This window comes from Ochotona curzoniae, unplaced genomic scaffold, assembly GCF_017591425.1.
Source record: "Ochotona curzoniae isolate NIBS_2020 unplaced genomic scaffold, NIBS_Ocur_1.0 contig_3819, whole genome shotgun sequence".
Lineage (NCBI taxonomy): Eukaryota > Metazoa > Chordata > Mammalia > Lagomorpha > Ochotonidae > Ochotona > Ochotona curzoniae.
In genome coordinates this window covers 52,723,107-52,731,839 of record NW_024466004.1, presented here as the reverse complement: position 1 = coordinate 52,731,839, position 8,733 = coordinate 52,723,107, and positions in this window count along the sequence as shown.

The following is an 8,733-nucleotide window of genomic DNA, read 5'->3' as shown; positions in this document are numbered from 1 at the left end:
GTGATTCTTACATAGCAATCTTCTCCAGACATTTTCAAACATGAATGAAGTAGCCAACTTTCCAATGATTTACTGGAACAAGAATGCTAGGACTTAACATGCTTACACAAAATTGGGCTTGAAAACCAAGTTATATGCAGATAGGGTGAATTTGCATCATTTCCTAAGTCCTTTGTTTAACACAGAGAGAAATTACCCTTTCTGCTCCCGGAGAATGACAAAGATCCAAAAGGAGAAAGTAAGCAAGGTGTGAAGTTGTCAGAAACATGCTGGGTCTCCTATCCCAGGCTTCAGACAAAAGAGGTAATTAAGGCAGACAGACCCACGTTCGTTCTCCCAGTTAGATTGTTAAAAGACTGCTGTTTAAGGTCAACAAGAAGAATTCTGTGACCTTAAGGATAACAGTCAAACCTACCCTGCTACGTCTCTACTACTGTAGATAATGGGAGGAGAATTGAGGTCTACTCTCAAGCCTACTGCTGTGGACCCATAGCAGAGATTGGGAATGGATCAGTGAGGACAGGGCAGGCCTGACAGAAAGTAAGAACATGACCCGGAGAGGCGTACTTACAGCCACAACATGACAAAGCTCGTCTAACAGCAGAGCCCGGGTACCAGGCTTTAAAGAGATGGGAAGTGGTTGGAGAAATTGCTCTTGTTAATAGGCAGTATCGGAACATGGCCAGTGGTTTTTTGAGCACAGATTACTGGTTTTACTACCAGGATCATGGATATTAGATGCTGATACATGGATTTGCAAGGCGCCTTTCACTCCCTTGCTGTGTAGTCACAAGAATACCCACTCCCACACTTGCGATATTGTGGCAGAGGAAACTGAACAAAATAGAAGCTGGAGATCTTATGGGGTCATTAAAATTTGTGGTTGGAAAATGCTTCAAATCAGTTACTCCTGTATCCTCTGCTTGTGAATAAGCCACTTGAAATATAGAGCAAATAAAGAAACTGCACTTTATGTGTTCAGTCTAGTTGCAGTGTGAATTAAATTTATGATCCATTTATTCACCCACATACTCTTGGACTTTATTTCTGTTACATGATTCATAATTCAACTATTTCTAGCTAGCAGTCTCATTATCATCTCTTATTCAAGATATTAGAAGAGTGGTTTTTTAACCCATTGATTAGGATGCCAATTATTATGCAAGCATCGTATGTTTTTAATCCTGAATCCAGCCTAGTTCCTGTCAGTGGACAGGGAGTTCATGCAGAAACACCTCAGGTACAGCTGGCCTTTTGTGAAGTCCTAAGAGCACCACATTACCATCACACATGAGGTATGCAAGTACCTCAGAATTTAGATCAATGTTTGAAATTCCAAGGCTACAGTAAACATCCAGGTGAGTGCCTTAATTTTTTTATATCTTGTCAATGATGTATCAAATTATTTAAAATTTAGATATCCAAGTCAAGGGTTTGAGGGAGGGGAAGCTGAATTAAGAAATCTTAAGCAAGCATTAAAATGCAAAAATCAAGTTAATGGTCCATCAGTATCCTGTAATTTGCTCACTCTCTCTGTCCTCTGTCATTACCAATTCTACAACTACAATCTCATAAACATTTTTAACTACATAGTATTTGATATAAAGAGGAAATGGCTTGTACAACCAGGAAAATACACACTCCATTCCTTTGCGAAAGTGTAATTAGTGTCCGGTGTTTTGTTGAAAGTAATAGAGATCTCCATTAACTTTATATCATGAAGAACAGGGGGAAGAAACCTGGTGCTTTAGAGATACATATGTAATATAGCACCAAAATGCCACGGCATGCAAATCACATGCACCGACTGACGAAACAGGACAGGCCAGGAGTGGACACTGAGGACTATAGCATGATTCTTAACTGATACAATGGATGTGCACAGTATTTGCCTATGCTAAATGTAGGTGACAACAAGACTGCCTTTTGTATCAGCTCATACATAATCTAGTATGACAGATTCCTTCATAGATAAAAACATAAAAACCTTGATATTGGGTTCTGGATACTGATAGCCATGAAGATCATTACCCACAATTATTGTTAAACAGTGTTTTCAACACTTATCACAGCATTGTACTGACAGGTGTGAAATGAAAATGTGTTGTGTGAATAAAGGAACACATCTTCACAGAATGGAAAGAGTGTGGGAATTGGGCTGCAGGGGGACACTTTTATTTCCCAAGACAATTTGATGTGTTAGACGGGAGTACAGATTTTCATGTGGTTAAATCCTGATTTTGAATTTCACTTCTACCTGTGTGACCTCAGGGTAATTCTTTAGATTCAGTAAGCTTGTAACATTTCGTAAACTATTCCTAGTACATAACATTTCTCACCAAATAGCTCTGTTTTTCTCAAATCTTTAAAGAGGTTTGCCTGTTCCTTAGACCAAAAAGAAAAAAATCATGGTGTTGTGCTATGATAATCACTCTTGCAAGGAGTTGTATTTATTGGGGTAATAATCTTTTATATGTGGAAATTGGGCTCTGAGAAGACCCAAGGCATGAATGAATCTTCCAGTTCTTACACTGAGCTAAGAATATAGTTAATCAATACTGTTCTTATCCAAAGCATCCAAGTAACTGTGAAAACTATGGCCTCCCAGAGAAGAGAGGTTGGGTTTTAGAGACATGCATTTATTTAAATGCTCAGGTTAATTTTACATTTAATTAGGTAGAGTCCTCATTATGTATGGATCTGACTAACCTAATCAATCCGCACATTTCAGTTGTAACATTTCAAGAAGAATACTTCTGGGTATTTAGATAGATTCCTGGTGCTATTAGATTCAAATGAGATTGTCATCACCTCTAACTTTATTTATTTTTAGAAGATTGATTTATTTATTTGAATGGCAGAGCAACAGAGAGGGTGAGAGAGAAAATGAGAGAAAGAAGGATCTTCCATTGTTGATCACTCCACAAAAGCAAGGTCAGGACCAGGCTGAAGCCAGAAGTCAAGAATTTTATACTGGTTCCCTACATGTGTGGGTCATCTTGTGCTGGTTTCCTGGGTGTGTTAGCAGGGAGCTGGAAGGAAAGTGGAGTAGTTAGGACAATACCATGGCTTTTATTTAGGATGCTGCTGCTGGTGATTCAACTCACTGGCAATACGCTAGTCACGGCTTTGAGGGATGATTAGCCTCTGATGCAGAACCAAGGCTTCATAGGTAAGCACCTCGGAATGTAGATTAATGTTTGAAATTCCAAGGCCACAGTAAATAACCAGTGAGTGCCTTCACTTTTTTATATTCTGTCAATAATACACCAAGTTAAGATTTTGATGAATTCCTACAAATGAAAAAATTCACCCATCTTTTAAAGTAAACTTAAGATCTTTTTTTTCCCACATGCATTCTAATTGGGAATCTTTTTTAAATGCAGGAAAAGACAAGCAGGGGTTATTAATTCTTACTTGGGTTGATAGTCTTGGTGCCAAATTCAGCTCTTGACGGGACGGGCACAGCCGGACAAATAATATGCCGATGGCAGCACACAGGGAGAGTGGGAGGCGCAGGCAGCTTTCCCTCTGTTAGTGGGTGCAGAGGTTGAATCCTTGATGTTGGGCTAACAAGCAAGTGTGTGTGATTAGAATATCTCTGTGTGTGTGGAAAAAAAAATAAACTCTAGCAAGATTCCAGATAATAATAGAAAATATCTGTTAAACTCTTGCTCATGCATGGCTTAGGATTAATGATCTCTAAATATTCACCTTGCATTCACTGATATCATGATGATGATGAACACATAATGGTTACACATGTGGAAAATATCCTATATCCCTGTAAGTTCCTTCAGCATGTTTATTAAAAGTTATCTCTTGTTACTTCCTGAACAATTTCCATTGAAAATAGAATCTTGTAGCACTTGACAATATTCCTGGGGGAATAAACCACCAGGTGAGATAATTCTAAGCTAAATGGGGGGAAAAAAGGCTAATAGTGATTATGTTTTAGAATCTTGATTTTTGTCATCGTTTTCACAGTCCTTAGTAATGTATTACTCTAAACTGATATGCTAATTTAATAATGAGAAAAAACTATGTGTAGACTCAATATGGCTTAATCAAGACTTGAGATTGTCAAGTTCTACTTTTTTTTAAAAAAAATATTTTATTTATTTTTGTTGCAAAGTCAGATATATAGAGAGGAGGAGAGACAGGGAGGAAGATCTTCCCTTTGTTGATTCACTCCCCAAGTGGCTGCAATGGCCAGAGCTGAGCCTATTCGAAGCCAGGAGCCTGGAGCCTCTTCAGCTGGGGGTCTCACGCGGGTGCAGGGTCCCAAGGCTTTGGGCTGTCCTCAACTGCCTTCCCAGGCCATCAGCAGTGAGCTGTAAGGGAAGCGGGGCTGCCAGGGTTAGAACCAGTGCCCGAATGTCCTGGTGCATGCAAGGTGAGGATGTTAGCTGCTAGGCTATTGTGTTGGGCCCTCTAGTTCTGCTTTTCTCAGATGCAGTCTGCTACAGGGGAAGTTCCACTCAGCATTTTTGCAGAGGTATGAATCTCCTTTTTAAGCAGGAGAGGAACTCTTGAACCACAGAGGACCACCAGCTGTTCTCAACTCTTATGCTCTACCAAGTATCAAGAAATTTATTAGGAAAGCATTTATTTATAGATTAGATTTAACTAACCTATGTAGTAGCTATAGCTACAAGTCTTAGCCAGGCTTATTAATAAACATTTCCCCTCAGACTGACCATTTTTCACTCTGCTAGCAGTTCACAGCTCTTTATGAAAACCATGAGTAAAAAGTTATGGAACCTGAAAGCCACCTAACCATCTTGTTAACCACAAAACCCTTCAAAGGGAGGCATTTATGCAAACATGATTTTATTTCTGCTGATAATGAAGTTAATTGCTTTTATGGCTTTGATTCCAGACAACAATATTATTCATACCAATCCCTACATAGATACGGTCCTTCCTATGAATCGTGTTATTTAACTTCATCAGAATGTCAGAAGGAATAATCATTCATGTGAGAAAAATTCCCACCTCCATCGCAGACAATGCTCCCAGAGTCCCCTTGTGAAACAGTCTGTGTAATTACGATGAAACCATAGCTTTCAACACACAGCCTTTCTATAGGCAGAAGAAAACCCTAATGTGTCAGCATGAACGTGAACTGTGCCCCTAATGTTTTAGAAAGGCATGCCTTTGAGAATTGGAAAGCTGCAGAATCCACGAGTAACTACTTAATATGTAAATTGTGTTCTCTCTGTACCACCTGTAATGACTGCAGACTGGTATTAATGAGCTGGTGATACAGTAAGAAACAGTGATGCCCTTTCAAAGCCATAGGTGGTAGCTGCAAGCTGATTTATGACCTTATGCTTATCTTTCTCTATTATCTGCATCACTTGACAAGCCTTCTTCCCTCCATGCTTACTATCCAACACATAAGCAGCTGGGACATGTTTGCCTCCAAACCAACAGCATCATTTGCTTCTTTGCAAAAGTATCGCCCCAACCCAGTGATCCAGAAGTCGAACTCAGTCACTCTGCACAAGAAGATAACAGCGCCTGGCCAGGGTGCTATCTCAAAAGCTTCCTAACCCCGTTGAAAGCAGTCCAGCTTCAAATTCCTCTTCATTCAGCTTTAGTCTGTGTACTTATTTGTTCAGTGGTGATGATAAACCATGAACAGAGGTCCTGCGATGGCTAAACGGAACAGTATGTGATTTTTGACAGAAGTGTGATTGTGGTGGAATTTTTATCCTTAAGCAACAACAACAGTAAAAATTTAAAAAAACATTGCATTGCTCTCCTATATCCATCAAGTGTATTTATGACACATTTTAGTTGTATGTTACCCTATCATTTGGAAACTGCCTTCAGAAGGGGAGGGTGTTGGAGATCCAAGTTCAGTCTCTTGCTGCCTTTCTATGTTTTATTGTTATTATTTCCCATGACATAGTTATGTAGATATAGGTATTATTATGGAGGTGTAGTCCTTCAGTAACAGGCAGAAGTCCAGCCTTCTGCTATTTCAGGGTGTCACGGCATTATGGCTATAGGCACTGATGGAAAATCTAGTATCATACTGTGAAGGTATATTGAACAGTTTTATCAGGTGTCCTGCCCTCTGTCTCTCTAAATGATCACCCTTTTCCCCTCTCCTTTGCTCTTTTGCAGGAGGGAATTTTCAAAAGACGGTCCCAGCACTTCAGTCTCACGTATACTATATGCTCCATTAATTCCACGGTGCAGCTTTGCTTTGGCATTAGAGTGTTTGGATTAAATCAGAATAGAAGGTTTATTCCAAACCACACCTCTTAGCCCTTCCCTGATCAGTTTAGATGGTGCTCTTGCTCTGTAGGAGCAGATGAAGGCAGCAGCGCTGCTAGCCAGCAATCCCCAGCTCCGCTTCCTTCCACCAGCTCTCATTTATATTCCAGAGCCATTCTAAATGAAGGATGCTACACAGCAGCTCTATCTGTCTACTGGTAAATAAACCTGAAATGGAATCTTTCAACACAGACGCAAAGTGTTTTATTATCAGAATACATTTTAGGCAAATAACAACAGTGTTTGGCTAAAGATATACTCTTTGAGAAAATCATTTTCTTTTTTTTTTTCGAAAAAATATAACACTTCATGATGGTCCAATACAGTTTGACTTTGTTATAACATTTAGATTGCCCATTGAGTAAATGGAGGTGAAAGTGGCTTCTACATAGACAAGGGTATTTTGCAACCTGTTTTATCCTGTTCTTAGGGCAGAGATTGGAGGAGGATAAGAGAACTAGTCCTGAAAATTCAGGTTACTTAATTGGGGGACTCTCAGCTAGTCACTGGGGGCTTTATTTCCACGGACTTGATTCACTAGTTTCAGAGTTGGTGAACAATTAGCTAAAGTCTGTGGAAATTAAGGTGGAACAGAATGGGAGAAAAAGTAACATACTGTCATGGCTTTTTAGTTTCAGTTAAATAGCTCGTGTGGAAACTCTGATTGCTGATGACCTACAGGGTCATCACCAAAAAGTAAAAGCAAGCTACTTTTTCCAAGGTAATGAGATGCCTAACTGATTCCATCCAAAACACTCTTTTCAAAGCCACAAACTTTTTTTTGAGACATTCTGACTTACTATTAAAAGCGTTTTGTTCTCTTTGAACTACATTCACGGGGACCTGAATTGGAAGTGGAGCAGCTGGGAGAGGTCTGATACTCTGATATGGGATGCTTGTAGAGTCTCAGTTTGCTGCATCACCACACAGCCACAGGAAGTCATTGTTTTGGAGTGAGCCTTTGCAGCAGGACCAACAGAACAGACCAGTGGAGGCACTGGGCTAGGTGCTGTATCGTCAGACTAAACTTTTGTAGATCTGGCTTTCAGAGAATAGGAGATTGACAGCAAGCAATCCGAAGTAGCTAGTTTTACCCGAGTCAGCGTAATAATGTACTCTCTGCTTTAACCCTACTAGAAAGGTGACTAACCTGTTTTTCCCACACGCTTCTGTCTCCTCAGCTCTTTTCTGACTGTGAAGTGTGTTTCTTCTACTGGCAATCTTGCTATAATTCTTAGGTGAAATGTTATCCAATTGCTGAAACTTCCTATAAAAATTTTGTTTATATAAAGTGAACAACTTCCAAGTATTTCATGATACATGTTTTGGAGCACAACGACACTTTCCACCCTCACTCTCTCCCAACCCGCATCCACACCCAACCCTCTACTTTCCTTTCTTTTTTCATTTTACAAGGCTGTGCTTTCAGTTCATTGCACAAATATAAGCTTGTCAGTATAACAATAATAATACTGTCAGAAACGATAAAATATCAAAATGTCTATTTTGCTAATATGGATTAAACTGTGTGTGTACGGACAATGTGAAAATGCAGATGTCTGAGTCCTATCCCTATAGGCTCTCCTGAGATAAGTATCACTAAATTGCTTTTAAATGCCTTTATTTTTAATCGTTTATTTGAAAATTAGTGAGGGAGAACAAGTGAGTGATTCAGAGAATGGTGGGGTGAAGAATGGAGAGAGAGGAAAAGTGGTTTTTAGTTGTAAGAGCTGGGCCTGGGACAAAGCCAGGAGTCAGAAACTCAGCTCCGTGAGCCACCCTTGCTATTTCACAGGGTGTGTACTGCTGGGAAGCTGTGGAGTGTGGAGTCAGAGCCAGGAATCAAGCCCAGGTGCTAAATGGATTGTAGACTATAAGCCTTTTAACTGTTGGTTGAATGCCTGCTCCATGAGAAATTTTTTTTTTTCATTTTTTCATTTTTTTCATTTTTTTAAAGATTTATTATTTTTTAAATTTTCTTTATTGGAAAGGCGGATATACAGAGAGGAGAGACAGAGAGCAAGATCTTCTGTCCGATGATTCACTCCCCAGGTGAGCGCAACGGCCAATGCTATGCCAATCCGAAGAAGCCAGGAGCCTCTTGTGGGTCTCCCACGCGGGTGCAGGGTCCCAAAGCTTTGGGCCGTGCTTGACTGCTTTCCCGGGCCACAGGCAGGGAGCTGGAAGGGAAGTGGGGCTGCTGGGATAGAACCGGCGCCCATATGGGATCCTGGGCGTGCAAGGCAAGGACCTTCAACCACTGCGCCACCGCGCCGGGCCCTCCATGAGAAATTATTTTTAACAAAAATTCTGAGAAATTCTTATGGAGATGGTCTATATGTCACTTTTTGAAAAAAAAAAAGCACACACTATGGCTTTGTAGCCATGAAAAACATATACAGTAAAGCTACTGACGGCAGACAAACCAAGCAGCTTGAGCAG